The following is a 15,309-nucleotide window of genomic DNA, read 5'->3' as shown; positions in this document are numbered from 1 at the left end:
GTGCAAACTAAAAATGGGTGACAGAGGCTGCCAAGGGATCCTGAGCTACAGGGATCAAGCACATCATGGATGTTGATACCAAAGGAAATTTCTGTCTCAAGTTGCATGGAAATCCCACATTCACATTAACATGTGCACGAAGCAATGGAGCAGAACCGTAAGTATGTCTCAGATTTCAAAGTGAGTACAAGACCTGCAGATGTGGGAAAAAAAGCTTTCTCACAGAGGGCACCGGGCTTTAAGGAGAACAAATTGCTAAGACCACTGTGTATGCCTAGATGGAAAACAGGACTTCTTGGAGACGAAGGTCCAAGTCAAAGGAAGTGGTGTCAGGAAGGCAAGGTCACCTCAGCTTCCAGAGGTGAAGGTGAAAGAATCTGGATGTGGTGGAGGAGATGATGCCTTTGGGATTTGTGGTGTTTGGGATGAAAGAGCTGAAGCAGCCCTGGGCTCTGATGAAGCTCTGGGCTGTCCTGGCCTCCCTCATCTCCAAGCATAGAGGCAGGTGCTGACAGCCTTGAGCTGCTCTGCTGACGGAGGGCTGAACCATCTCTGTCCAATGGCCTTGTGCCTACGGAACTCAACCTGCCTGTCTAATGACTGTCCCCACTGCAAGGTTCATTAGACTCTCATGGGGTGGCACAGGAACACTAGGAGAGCTGCCTAGAAAAAGTACCTGGAAACTGGGGAATTATGTTTCCCTGTCTGTGTTTGGGAGGAATACCCTGAAGAGCCACTCCTTTGGGGGCCAGACTTCATGGAGAACTTAATTTCTGTCCTCCTTCATGGTCCAATGGCTCGGCAGTCTGGCAGGACTGGCACAAGCAGGCATGCCTGAGTGAGCAAAAATGCTGACGGTGTGGCAGCATCTGGTTTGGCATGTGTGTCTGCAACCCACGGGGGATGCTGGGTACGATCCTGGGGAGCTTGACCATATTGATGGCCATAGCGCATCTTCATTGGTGCCTGTATGCGTGCCTGCTAGATCAAGGCTACTTTTTCACAATGCCACCATTGCACCATGGTCTGACAGCTCTGCACGGAGCATGGCACAGCCTCTGTCAGGACATCAGCTGTGGCTTCTTCATTTAATTCCTTATGTGCATCTGAAGGCAGTGGTCATGAAACCTTGCAAGGCAGGCGGAGGAAGAGGGGGGTGTAAGGTACACCATTCATAAATCAGCCAGGACATGGGCAGTATGCTGCCTGCTCCTCCACAGGCTCACCACTGGCTGGAGGATGGAGCGTTGCAGCCAGCTCGGGTGAGGGGCCCCTTTGGGTCCTTCCCTGCGCTGTGGAGGCAGTCGTCATCCTCCAAGCCTGGGCTGTGAGCCTTGCTCAGCTACCTTACAGCACAGCATGCAATGTACCTGCATTTTAGTGGCTCTTACACAGGCCTGAAGTCAAAAACAGTGTCCTCAGTAAAACTGTGCATGTTCCCAACTCTAATATTGAACCATGTGGCTTTCTAAAAACTAAGATTTTTGTTAAACAAGATGCCCTTTTCTGTAGGCTGTGAACATAAACTGGAAGAGCTCCACAAAGTAATTACACACTGTCAAAAGCTCTGTTAAAGAAAGAAGATTTTTTCAAATCTTCCAGGAGGTGTTTCCCTAACACGCTGAAGAGTCTATTTTGGCCCCATTAATGTATTTTCTTGTCTATTTTTCAAGTCTTTGAAGTTTTTTCCTTTGTCCTTTGAGTAAGTGTTCTTTTACCATTGCATAGTTAAATGTGGGAGTACTTGAGACAGGTCATGCTGGAACAATAAAGACTTGGAAAAATAATACTTTGTATTTCTACCACCGCGGTGCATCTGAGGATCTTTAGGTTTGATGAAGCTGAGCTTTGCTCTTCTTGACTCAGGGCTTACCTCTGCCAGGAACATTGTATATGGTACTAAGGTGGGACTTCACAGCACATTCATCATGACACACGATACCGTGCGCAAACTGCCTGTATACGAGAGGTCTAAGAATGTCTTTGGAGCAGCCAACGCCTTGGGGTAGGTAAAGTGTTAATCAGCTCATTCCAGGAGATGGAGGAAATAGAGGCAGACCCAGGCTAAGCCCGAATTCCCTGATGCTGAGCCCTGGTACCCTGCGGCTGGCTGAAGTCCAGCCCTGTGCTGCTGGCTTGTCGGTCTGCCCATGGCTTCCCCGGGCGCAGGGCACCTTGCGGTCCTCCGTGGGCTCCTGCACCTCTTCCTCACCTTGTATGGAGGTCCTCTGCACAATGAACATTGTTTTGGTTGTGCTTCTCTGGCCTTTTTCTCCCTCTCTCCTTCTGACTTTTCTGAGAGAGAGAGAGAGAGAGCTGGCCAAAGCCGAATGCACCATTCCAGGAGAGGAAATACCATTATACTGGCATCATGAACGAGAGGGATCCTAGTGCTGTATTTAAAGCAAAGCGTGAGCCCTGGGTACATCTGGGTTCTGTTCTCAGTCGTGCTACGGGTTTTCTCTGGTTTGCCCTACTTAGAGTCTCTATGCCGCAGCCTCTCTCTGTGAAAACAGGGCTGTAATATTTTTCCTGCATCTTAAAAGTATTGGGGTTGTGAAAGACTCAGATACTTGAGTGGAGATGTAATTAAAAATGCAAGATAGGGTGGATTAATTATACCCCAGGCCTCTGGTAACAGAAGCCAAATGTCTTGTTCTGTGGTTTTATAAGGAAGAAATATGTGTTTGGACCATGCTGTGTCATCAGGCTCTGCTCCCCGGTGCTGATGTATGGGAGTCTGGGAAAGCCGCAGTGGCGAGAGCAGGGACAGGACCTCCCCCCAGATCTGCACTGGGGTTGTTGGTGCTGCTGCTGTGATTTACTTAAGCACAGAGAGGGCCTGATTCGGCAAGTTGCTGAATACATCTGGAGTTGCTGAGCGAGCAGGGCGCTGACTCCAGCCTGGCTTTATAATCACCTCAGCATCAAACAGCCCCATTTTGGTGTATGGGGCAGGTTTGGGGTTTTTTGGTATATGGCCATGCACAGCCATCATGCTGTTTGCCTCCTCTCTCCATGTATGTGTGTGTGTGCACATGATTGCAACACGCACACCCTTCTTGGCCAATATGCCTGGTGGCAAAAGATGAACGTAACCACAGATTCGGCATGCCGGCGTTAACCTCCGACTTGCTGGCAAACGATGCAGCTCCAGCCCTGTTTCTTGTTTTGAGAAAAGGGGAAAAAAATAACCCAAACCTTCTTTGATTTGTTCCTGTAATAGTAGCTGATCTGGATTGGATTTTATCCAAGTCTTTATGTGATTATACAGCCCAATCCCCACAGTATGTACATAAAGCTATTAAAAAAAGATGAGACATTCAAAAATACAGTTGGGCTTTAAAAAGGTCTGCTTAGATTGTAAGAAATACTGAACTTCTGCCAGGGATTTTGGTATTTGGGTGAAAATTGAAATCCCCTTACAAGATTTGTTACATTATTGAGCAATTATAAATATCCCTAGTTAAATAATGAAAAAAACCCCAGTTTTACTGGTCTTCTGCTAGTGAGTTGTCAAGCGAAAATAAAACAAACTATGCCAGTGTATGTATGTGCACTGAGGCAGAGTTCCTGTGGGAGGGGAAAAGCCCGCAAGCAGATTGATGGCCATGGTGTGTCCCTCTCTTGTAGAAACATGACAAGGTAGAGAAAAGGGAGGATGGGGGAGCTCACTTGTGGTGTGCGTAAGAATTGGCTGAGCAGCAAAGCCCTTATTTTCTCTGGATAATTTTTTCCTAAGTGAGCAAATGCCTGCTATAGAAATGTCAAACATTTTCCAAGCAAGGTTCCAGGTAGAGAGTGTTGACTTGCATATCTGAGAAATCACTTAAACTGCAAACTTCATGAGCAGATGTCAGTGTTTTGAAGCTGCTTGACATTATTAAAGATGCAGGTGGTACGTTGGCACTACTGACTCAGCTCTGGGCAGCAGCGATGGGCATTGCCTGGGAGACGCAGTATCTCATCACTCTTCCCGAAACGCCAGTCATGCTCAATGAGAAAAGCCAGGCTAAGATGAACCATAAATCTCAAAATACATATTTTTAGTAAAAATTACGTGTGAAGTCCAATTTTAAAAAATTACAATAATATTGACGTTACTGGTGTGTATGTCATTTTTCACATGTAACAGGAAACACACCAGATCTTTCATGTCAGCTTAGACCAAACCTAGTAGACTGTGAAACTCCAGAGAAGAAAGGGATTTAAAAATTGCAGTTTTGTCTCCAACCTTCTGTTTTCTTGCTGCTCCCAGATTTCCCCAGGTGCCTTCTCATTTTCATCATCTCCCAGCGGCCAGGACCTTGTCATCTAATATGTTTTTAGAGTGAATTGAGTCCAAGTGACCAGTACTCAATGACCAAAACACGCCTGGTCAAGGCTGCCTTGCAGGGTCTTGTCTCTATGCCTGGCCTGATCCTGCAATGTGCCCAGCAGCCTCAGCTCCCCCCTCACTGGCACTCTGCTGCAGGTGGCTCTTAGAATCATAGCATGGTTTGGCTTGGAAGGGACCTCTGAAGATCATCTAGTTCCAACCCTCCTGCCATGGGTAGGGGCATCTTCCACTAGACCAGGTTGCTCAAAGCCCGGTCCAACCTGGCCTTGAACACTTCCAGGGATGGGGCATCCACAAGTTCTCTGGGCAACCTGTTCCAGTGCCTCACCACCCCCATTGTAAAACATTTCATCCTTATGTCCAGTCTAAACCTACCCTCTTTCCATTTAAAACTGTTGCCCCTTGTCATAGAATCATTATTAAGGTTGGAAAAGACCTCTAAGATCATGGAGTCCAACCACCAACCCAACACCACCATGTCCACTAAACCATGTCCCTAAGCACCTCATCTACACATCTTTTAAATATTTCCAGGGATGGTGACTCAACCACTTCCCTGGGCAGCCTGGTCCAATGTTTAACCACTCTTGTCCTGTCACTACAGGCCCCTCTTCTCCGCTGGCAGCAGCTTTCCTTTTGTCTGCCTCTCCACAACAATGGGGAAGGGAGCATGGCAGAACGTAATGCCCAAAGAAGCATTAATTCCCTCCCCGCGGGCCCCTGGAACACCTACCAGCAAGGCTGCACTCCTGCTCCTCCTGACCAGCGATGCTCTAACTGGGGGAGCAGCACTTTGCAATTCCTAGACCCATGGTTCAAATGTCGATGATACTCCTTACACTTAAAACCACTCATAGTGTCTCTAAAATAGAACTTGGTGGGAGGCTGATGGGTTTGGCTTTTTTTTTTGGGGGGTGGTGGTGGAGGGGTGGTTATGTTGGGTTTTTTTAAGTGTGAGCACTTAATGTCCCAGATACAAATGTTTGCAGGGCAACAGAAGCTGCAGTGGGACCATGCCTGTTTCTAACCAACACCGGGTGAGATACCTGCTTGCCTTCTGCTGCCTGCGCAGGACACTGCCACTTGTCCCTCCAGTGAAGGTGGCCCAAACAGGAGAAATGAGTGTGTGTGTGTGCTGGGCCAGCTTCGTGCCAGGTGGCAGCTAAAGCACTGGGACTGAGGCATTTTCCTTAGGACTTTTTGTGTCAGGCCCTCAGGCCACTGGGGCTGGAAGAGATTGCTAGAGGAAGAATGCAAGGTGAAAGCTCTGGAAAGCACAGTGAGGTCCCATAGGTTTAATCTGAACCCTCTCAAACCATGTGAATTTGGCAGGTTGAGTTTCCAAGTTCATCTGGCCGAGACATGGATGAATCAAAGAGAAAGAAATCTCCTTTTCACTTGGTTCCAGGTGGAGCAAGATAACTTGTTCTGGCAGCCTTTCAGTGTCCCAGAAATGTGTAACGATGTACGCCAAAGTCCATGCCCCCACCCTCTGGGGGAGAGTTCAGCATCTGCAATAAACTTGCATAGCCTAAACCATGCCCAGAACAAGAGGATGCTTTTCAAAAGAAGCTGGCGAGTTCTCACCGTTGCCTTCAGCAGTTGCAGTTCAGCCAGATGATTTAACAAGGGCCTTCAATGTATGTTCCACTTCCAAAAAACCAGATCTCCTTTACTATTCAAAAGGCAACAATCGACCTAAGGGTAAAAAAAAAGTTTGCAAATATGATTGTTTCCTTCAAACTGTGAGTTACGCTGTTTTCCTGCTCAGCTGACACTGTTTTGACACATACATGTGAGTATTTAACATGCTAATTAAATGCCTTGTGCCACACAGGCGCTTTTAGCACTTACTTGAAAATTCCCCGAGCAGCCGGTGCCCGTGCCCGCGCCGGAGCAGCACCGCTGCCCGCTGCCGCCTCGCACCGGGACCAAACCTCAGGGCAACGTGCACTGAGCCCAAGTCGTGGCCGCTGCCAGGTCCCCTCGGCTTCCCTGAGAAATGTCTGGTGCAGCAGAAAATGAGAACTGAAGCAGAAGCATCAGCTCTTTGCTTTTCTTTGGGGAAAACCCAGGGAAAATATAATTCCTCAGTAATATCCCGGAAGAGTAGTTCACGTATGGGATGTTTAGCAATGCTGAGAATCACCTACGCTTTCATACATGATAAAATATTACCATGATTTATTACATGAGAAACCTTTTGATTATATTTAATGAGCTTCCATTATATCGTTTTATTAGAAGAGAGACAGTCCTCATTAAAATCATTTCCAGAATTGAACTGGAAACATTATTAGACATATTTGGAGATATAAAAGTCTCACCTAAGGGAAAGGCATGTATTTGTCTCAATGTGAAAGCAGATAGATCCTTTTAAATGCGAGAAAGGTGACACACAGCGATAGTTCAGTTTTCCAAACTGAAATTTTAGCTCTAGTCAATGCTTATTTTCAAGTTCTGTGCTATTTCTGTGAGCATTCTTGTTTTCTCATTAAGAAATACGTTAGATAAGGTTTGGAAGCAACTAGATAAAGAACAACTGAGTTTGTGGCAGATGCTAACTCAATTCTGTAGTCTGAAAATAAGCAATGGAAGGGTTTTGTCCCAGAGAAGCGGAGTGAGAGCTTTGCGCTCGGCTTTCAGATCACCTCGGGCTTCTCTCAGAATGAGTTATTTTTCACTTTACTCTGTATTTATTAAACGGTTTGTGTGATGCTTTACAAAAGCTGGAAACACAGCAGCAAAAGCCATTTTCCTCATGTACTGCCGATCACCAGCGACATGAAAGCCTTGGCATAGCCTGTCAGCAGAGCACGGGTGAGTGTCAGACACACGTTTCTTTCCCAAGTCACACAAGGAGGGAGAACTTACTGAAATGTTTGTGTGTTTGTGTTGGACCGGACAGCCTGAAAACTCTGCTTAATGACACGAGAGGAGTTTAACGTAATTTAAAGCTACTCTGATCACTAATCTCATCATAAAGAAAGTTGTGGGCTTTTTCTACTTCCCCAACTCCCACTGACTTCATTGTCCATTGATGTCAATAGGAATGAGCGCCCTGGGTCTGCAGTGGTGAGTCTGACATTTTAATGAGCCACAGCACAGGATCTGAGCAGCACTGAATAACCCAGCCTCTATGGATTACAGAGATTTAGGGGAGTGGGAGAGGAAGAGAGAGACAGAGATGAAAAAAAACACAAAGCCTTTTCTGCCTAGCTTTACACTGACTGGAGCAGAGAGACCCACCAACAGGTGATAGGACTGCATCCAAGTCTTGAATTTTTCCTTAAAAATGCCTGTAAAAGCCAGAGCCTGCAAAGGGTCTGAATAAAACATGAGGTGAAAAATTGTGCCTCACTTCTATTGCGAAGACAAATTAGTGGTGGAACAGGAGCGCCCCTTCCCCGGTTTGACTGTAGCTGCAATCCTAGGAATTAATTACAGCTTGGCCACTGGATACCTGGCCAACAAACACTCATATTGTATAGAAAATTTATTTTTAGATTTGTTTAATTATCTCACAACTTTTTTTTCCTAACAGAAGACTTGTTCCGCTTAAACCACAGAGTGCCTGGCCATTGGATTTATTCAGAAAATAAATAAATAAATACAGTGGATGTTTATACTATATTTGTTAGTCACATTGCAGTACAGCTCAGGGCACCTGAAGCTGAGCACCTGAGTTGTCTGTGTGGTCGCAGGGCCACAAATGACAGCCAAAGGGTGACCCAGGACATCCAAGACAGGTGTTGAAAGGCAGGAGGTGTGACTTCACCTTCTGTATCAATTCAAGTGGGAGGTGAAGGGACCTATGCTCCTCTCATGAGCCACCTCACCGTTTGTAAGATAAAGCAAGTTTCTCTGAAATTCTTTTTTTTTCACTTTTCTTTTTTTTCTCTTTTTGTTCACTGTGCTGGCCAGAGCTGACCTGCCACTGCTGCGGCCTGCAGTGCTACGACATCTTACATCTGACAGCACGGTACAAGGTGGGCTGACAGCCGTGTAGGACGGACCTCTCAATAAAGCAGTGTATGTGTCTCCTGACTCTCTAAAATGGTCCAGCCATGCTGGGAAAAGCTTCAGATTAAGGATCTCTTTCCCTCCATGGATAGGAAGGGGTCCAACCAGACCTTGCTCTCTGCAGGAACAAGACTGCAAATTCAATTTTTATGCCACTGATCCCGATATAGAAGTTCCTTTTGGAAACGTGCAAAGCTTATTCACCTCATTTCCCAGAGGGCAATCAACTGCCACGGGATAGGAGAAACATTTTGTCACTATCACCCTGACTTACTTGAATTTCCAGGAAGAATGCAGTGTGATGAAATCACCTCGCCACTGCTGGCATGCTGCCAGTGTCACGGGTGATAGCTGGCCGCAGCTAACTATCTCTTTTTATGTCCTCTTGGCCATCCTCAACAAAACCCACACAAAGCAGGACGTCGCACCTCCTTCGTTGTCAAGCCTACTGCAGGGAAAGTTCAAGGTTACGATGAGCAATGTTCTTCACCAACGAAGGGAAGAGAGTCTTGTCACTTACTTTTGTGCTCAGCTTGCCTCTGGTGGGAATTTTAAGCAAAGTTGTGAATCTAAGTTTTGCTTTTCTATGGAACAGCAAGCCTTGGACCAAAAGACCTGAAGGTAGAAGAGCTAGCTCATCTACTTCTCCTGTGCTGGACTGCTCCAACAGCACGTGGCCTTATTTTCTTTTCATACCCGCAGCAGTTTTGCATATGCCAAGGGAACTTCCACTCCTACTTTGGGAAACTCTGCTACCTTCTGCTACTTTGTACCTATGTCCTTGCACAAGCACAGTTTTTTCTGTCCATAAATTCTTCCTATTACATCTAATCTTATCCCAAATGAGCCACCCTTGGTGTTTATAGCCTTCAAATACTTGCAGAGGGTTATCATATCCTCCTCCTTTAGTCATCATTTGGAAAAGTTGTTTATGCTGAATTCTTTCAGGCTTTCCTCATCCAGCCGTTCCCTCCCACCTCTCATCTGTGGTGGTGCTCTTTGAAAGCCCTCCAGCCTGTCTGCATCACCCTGGGCCTGAGGTGCACAGCAACGATTGCAACAGCCCAGGTGCAGCTCCAGCAGAGCCCTGTTGCAGCCCCAGCACATCCTCACTCTGCGATGTGATACCTCAGTGGGCAGCCCCAAACCACACAGGTTCGTCCTGTCCCACGTTGCAGCAATGGCTGCTCTCAGTCATCTGCTTTCCTCTCCTATTGACGAGCAGCTTTTCGGATTATTTCCCCCAAATGTATTAACTTCAGTTTTCCCAGGTGCAGTCTAATTTGGTTATTTCCTGCTCGCATTTCTAACCTCTCCAGCTTCCCCCATATTATTGCTACATCCTCCTTCATTCACTTTCGGCTGCTTGGGCCAAATTACAGAGAAAGCAGAGATGAGCCAGGATGTGTATCCAGGCTCTCTGCCAGCCATTTTGCAAAGAAATCAGCCAGGCCACAAGATCCCACCTCTCGCAAGTCACAGTGACAAACTGTCAGTTAGCAAACAGCCTTTCTTTTTCCAGCCTACCTGGTTACAGGGGCAGGATCGGTAGCAGTCGCCAGGTGACCCGCGTGGTCATGGGGGCTTGAAGGTTTCCAACTCCTACAGTGACCTGCAAGGTGCCCCTGGGCCCTCAGGGCAGATCATCAGCTATTATTTCCAAGCAGTTATTTGAGGTATAGACACAAAAAAGTACATGTCCTGATTTTCAGATGTCAAGTGCTTATAGTTTCCATCGATGATTTTGGCCATCATGCTACCTAAAGAATGGAGCTCTGGGCGTGATTTGGCCAAGCAGAAAGGTTCACCACCTTAGAATTTCACCTTTGAAATTGCTTTCATGTAGGTGAATGAATTTCAGCAATTTTGGAATTGTTTGCTTGCCTGTGTGTGTATTTGTGCATGTGTGTGTGTTCTGGTTTTGGAGGCAGAGACCAAGCAGAAGGACATTAGTACTCCCCGAGCGCACAGGGACTGAAGGGGCAATGACAAGGGCCACTGGAAGTCCCTGGCCTTACTTGGGAGTGGGGTGGCCTGTGCTTTAGCCAGCAAGCTGTTGCATATTTTCCCTCTTCAGGAATAGCCTGAATCGCCTCACACCTACATAAGCTGCTTTCCAGGAGGTGACCTGCTTTCCTGAATCCAACCATTTAATCAAACTGGGCTTTATTTTTGGTTTAGTTCTTTACGTAGTTGCCCCTGGTTCACGAACACTTTCAGCAGCTGTTCATGGCCTTCCATCATTGCACCTCTCACTTCCTCAGGGCTTTCTCCCACTCGACGACTGAGGCATCATGTCTGCTGATGTGAAGTGAGCATTCCTAACTTCCCTGCCTTCAGCTTTTAGAAAAATGGCTCTTTAGCAGGAAATGGCTTATGTTTCACTAGACTGCAAATGATCCTGCAAACTAAAATTTACTAAGTAGGACTCAACCTGTGGAGCATTTCCGGTACCCAGCTGCTCGACACCTGGGCAGGCAGGGCCAGCTCCACAGAGCGGCTGACGTGATGTAGCCCCCAGACCCTTAATACCCTTAATGACACAGAGTCGTCACCTGCCCAAGCCCCCCCTGCATGAGCCCAGTCCCCTCCGCTCCCCCCATCCCAGCAGGCTGACATCGGATGGCCAGGAAGATGACCTGCAGCCCCTCAGGCCAGACATCAAATCCAAATCTCTCAACAGCTCTAACTACAGTGTTATGGGGTAAAGGCAAGCTAGTGCTGCGCCCGCCAACCTAATAGCAGCCAGGGCTGGTGTGCCTTGTGCAGAGATCATTAGTGGAGACCCCTGTGCCTTGCAGTTCCTCTGGGAGGGGAGGAGGACCCCAAGCTCCTGCACAGCTCTAGGTGGGAAGGTGAGGAGTCCCGCTGCAACGGCAAGGGCTCAGGGCAGACGTCCCACGCAGCGCCCCGGGTTCCTGGGAAAACTTAAGCACCTCCAGTGCTTAGGACTCCAACAGTGGGATTCCTCTCTCCTCATTCTATAGTGGAGCCATACACCACAGGCTCCTTTACAGCCAGTAAGGAGAAGGAAAATAATTTTGGATACAATTCAGCTGACTTGATATACCTGTCTTCTTTTGGATGAGGTGACTCCAATCCTAGAATCCAGCAGCTGAACTGAGTAGAGCTCTGCTGACTACAGATCTGAGCGGTGGTGATTGCTTCCCCAAAACCGCCTCTTAGCCCCTGTGTGGAGCCATGAGGTGGATTCAGGTGCAAGATGCTCTGCAAGTCTGAATGCTGAAAATGGACAAAAGGAAGAGAGGGCAGGCAGGGCATTGCAGTGGTCACAGTGGCAAAGCCATTTACAGCTGCTTCCATGCCCTCCCTTAGCTTACCCATTCCTGGCCGTCTCCTCTTGTAGGCAGGAGCAAAAGCCAAGGAACTATTGGGCCTTCAGCTTTAGTAAGTGCTGCAAAAAGTGAGGAAGGGAGACTTTGAGTGATGTAGCTGTCCTGGCCCTCAAGTTGTCTGTGCTTACGCAGCACCAGAATCAGGGGAAACAGCCCAGAGGCATCCCAGTCGGTGGGCTGGGAGCCAGCGCAGGTCCCCTGATGTCAGTGCAGTGCTGTGCCCAAGCTAACAAACTCAGGGCTTATTAGCTCAGGTGCAATGCCAGGTGAATGAGTCAGTACTGCCATCAGACGCACTGCAATGTCTGTGTGACACTGGGTTGCACCTTGTGTCATTACCAGCTCTCTGTGCACGGGCAGCCCTGGGCTGCTGCCTGGTTCGGAGCATACGTGGCTCATAACCACTACTTGCTTCAGGCCAAACATGCAAGGCCCACATCCCTCTCCTTCTATATATACAGTAATAAACCCCATGAAAAAGTCATAGCAAGTGAGAGAGAAGAAAGTCCAAGCCTGGTTTTGGTCACCCATTTGGATCTTTGCCTTGGAAATGAGCAAACTGCCAACAACCATCCGTCACAAGTAGTTTACCCTCACTCTGTTAGTTCCCACGTCCTGGACAAATGTCCTTCACTTCTCACTTGATGTTAGAGACCTCCTGCCTCCTTCTAGGTATTAAGATGTGTCTTACAGGTTGAAATTGTTGTGGTCCCAAAATGCTTTCAAGAGTCATGATGTATGCAGGTGACAACACACTGTCACTGGAGTAACGGGGCAAGAAGGCTGCCCTTGGTTAGTCCATTGAGCCCCTTCTAACAGTGGTCCCATTGCAAGGTAAAAAACACTTGAGTATTCAGCACATGAAGTGTTTAAAAATAATAGTTTTGTGTGTGTGCAAGGGGCAGGGGGGCGGGGCGGTTTCTCTGCAAACTGCCGTGCTGTGATCTGACTGAATATTTCAGCAGTGGAATAAAAGCTCCTCTCCATCTCTTCTGTCCCCGAGCACCCGAATAAGGGTGTATGTATTCAGCACCAGCACTGCTCTAAACCCAAGTCCCAAACGCTAGCAGGTGCTTCTCCCTCTCTTTTCATCATCTCAGGGTAGCCGATGTCTCCTGCCAATTTCAAAGGCAAGTGAACACAATGGTGACGGGGGGCAAAGCAGCTTGGGGGGCGGCAGGGAGGGGGCATGGAGGGGCCTCTACTTGGCAAGGTGAGTGGTGCCCGCCGGGCTGGCGGGTGGCCCTGCCAGCTCTCTTTGTGCAGCTCTGGGAGGAAAGGGGGGAAGGGAGAGACGACAGCAAGCAAGTGAATTCAAAGTGAAGCGGCTGGGGCCAGTGAGCCGTGGCTGATCTGTGCCAGCTGCGAGCCACTGCTCCTCTAGTCAATGTGCCAATTATTTTGCTGGAGTAGGCAAGAAAGAGCCACTAGATGTGTGTGTGCGTTCCTGGCCGATGGGGCTGGAGGAGGGCAGTGTGGATCTATGGCAACACTTTACCCATATGCACCCCGCTGACCCACAGCCATCACAAATTCCCTAACGCCTGGCATTCGGGTTGTGCTCCGTGCACAGCCGCAGCCTGGCCAGCCCAAACTTCCAGGTCCTGAGGGAGAGGGAAAGGGTGGCCGTGCTCCCCACGCCTATCCCAGAGCAGCGAATGTCACAAAACCAAACCTGTGTCTGCCAGGGAGCCACTCCCTGAGCTGCCGCAGGGGATGGGACCTCAGCACTAGCTTGCTTAGACCATCTACCAGATAATCATCTGGCAGGGAACATGTTCAGCCCCAAAACTGCCCCTGCACTGATGCTGCACAAAGCTGAAGTGCCAGTGTCAGCACAGAGGGCAGTTGGGCGTCTGTCCCCTGGGCCACAGTCCCCAAGGGGCCACTCCTGTTCTCACAGCCAAAGGATGTTTTTGCCCCATTCATGTGTTTCTGGATGGAGGAGCATGGTTCATGTAGACCACAGCTACTGTCCCCAAGCTGGGATTAGCGTTGCCTGCGTGGGAAGAGGGTTGGGTTGGGACAGCTCTAACACCCATGGTGGGATGCTGGGGCGGGGGGATGACACGGATGCGGCTGCTAAAGGCTTTTGAGGAGGGGCTCATGCAGCATGGTAATGCCATTTTGCAGTGGAGTGCCATGGCACATGGCAGCCAGCGTCAGGCCGTGGGACTCCTCCGTAACCCCGCCAGCCTGTGAGGGTGTGAGCCAGGCACCGCAGCCCAGCGCCAGCAGCGATGAGCAGGCGCGGGAGGTGGACCCCTTGGGAAGGCAGCAGCAGCTGGTGTCTCCGGGAGCATTTACTAGGCACTCCCTCAAGTACCCGACTTCTTGTACGCTGATGCCGAGCCTGCCGGTGCAGCGTCCCAGCCTGCCGCCTGGTTTGCACCCCTGCCACAAGCCCCTCCGCAGGGCAGAGTTTAACGTCCCTCGCCACAATAAACTCACCTGAAGCCGTACAGTGAAATGTTACGGCCTTCCCTGGCGCAAACGGGAACGAGGACTTGGACCGAGTAAAGCAAACGCCTGCAGCGAGGTCACCCTCCGCCGCCCCGCGCAGCCGCCGCGGGCAGGCCGAGCCGGCAGGCCCCGCCTCGGGCCCGCCAGGCCGGCGGCCGCGTTCCCCGGGCAGCCCGGGCCCCGCGGGCAGCGCAGGCGGCGCGGCGGCGGTGCCACCTGCCGGCGGCGGGACTCCATGGTGGCGGCCCGCGGGGCTGCGCTGCTGCCCGAGGCCGGCGGAGGGGGGCGGGGAGCGGGCCAGGCCCTCCGGCAGGGTGGGCGGGCGGGGGGGCCCGGAGGTTTATCCCCGAAGTGCGGCGGGAGGGAGGCGGCCAGGGTGGGGGCTGAGGCGGGCTTTCGGGGTTCCGAGCGCCGCCTCTCGCTGCAGGGCTGGGAGCGGTGGAGCGGCCCCTGAAGGCTCCCCCGGGCGCCCGGCCGACGGGCGAGGTGAGGCGAGGCGCCCGCCGGCCCGCAGCCCCGGCTCCGGGGTGTCCTGGGGGACACCCTGGCCCGAGGCACCAGGCAGCGGCAGATAAGCGCCGGCCCGCGGCGCCTGAACCCGGCTCTGGGAGGAAGGACTTCAAAGCAGCGTGAGGGCAGGAGAGGTGGCAGCCAGGCAGCGACGCTCTCCGGCTCCGCGTCCCGCGGGCGCTTTCTCCCGTGGCCATAGCTTAACGCTCGCCCAGCAATTGACTTCAGGCGCCGCGGGCCAGCCGTGTGGGGAAATGCAGGCTGACAGCGCTGAGCCTGAGCAAGCCGCTCCTCGGCCCTGCGAACACAGACCCCCCCGGCTCTGCAACGAGAGGCGCTCGGCCCACCCCAGGGACGGGCAGCTCTCGTGTCCCCTGCCTCACCTCTGCACCTGGGATTTTTAAATGCCTGTCCCGATGAAGGGCACCTGGTGAAGTCCCCCGAGGCAATACAATAGCCTGCGTCCAGCTCAGGTTTAGCCAGAGGAAGGCCGTGGGCCTTTATGGGGATGATGTTCTCACGGCAAGCAAGGGGCACGAGGCAGTGCAGCAGGAGCAGGCCGTCCGTCCCAGCCAGCAGAGGTGGTAACGGGGCAGGAGCACAGTGACGCGCCGGTGT

The 15,309-nt window shown here is 50.5% G+C and overlaps 1 long non-coding RNA gene across 1 annotated transcript; it reads right to left on the bottom strand.

Annotated features, from left to right (window-relative positions):
• Nucleotides 1–5,609: 5,609 nt before the first annotated feature.
• LOC143157532 (uncharacterized) lies at nt 5,610–14,266 on the bottom strand. Its single transcript, XR_012994815.1, has 2 exons — nt 14,170–14,266; nt 5,610–6,037 (listed from the first exon to the last, which is right to left on the bottom strand). It is a non-coding gene; the product is annotated as an uncharacterized LOC143157532 (long non-coding RNA).
• Between the last annotated feature and the right edge of the window lie 1,043 nt (nt 14,267–15,309).

Source organism: Aptenodytes patagonicus, chromosome 2, assembly GCF_965638725.1.
Source record: "Aptenodytes patagonicus chromosome 2, bAptPat1.pri.cur, whole genome shotgun sequence".
Taxonomy (NCBI): Eukaryota; Metazoa; Chordata; class Aves; order Sphenisciformes; family Spheniscidae; genus Aptenodytes; species Aptenodytes patagonicus.
Note: the sequence above shows the minus strand (reverse complement) of the source record. Positions and strands in the feature narration are given on the sequence as shown.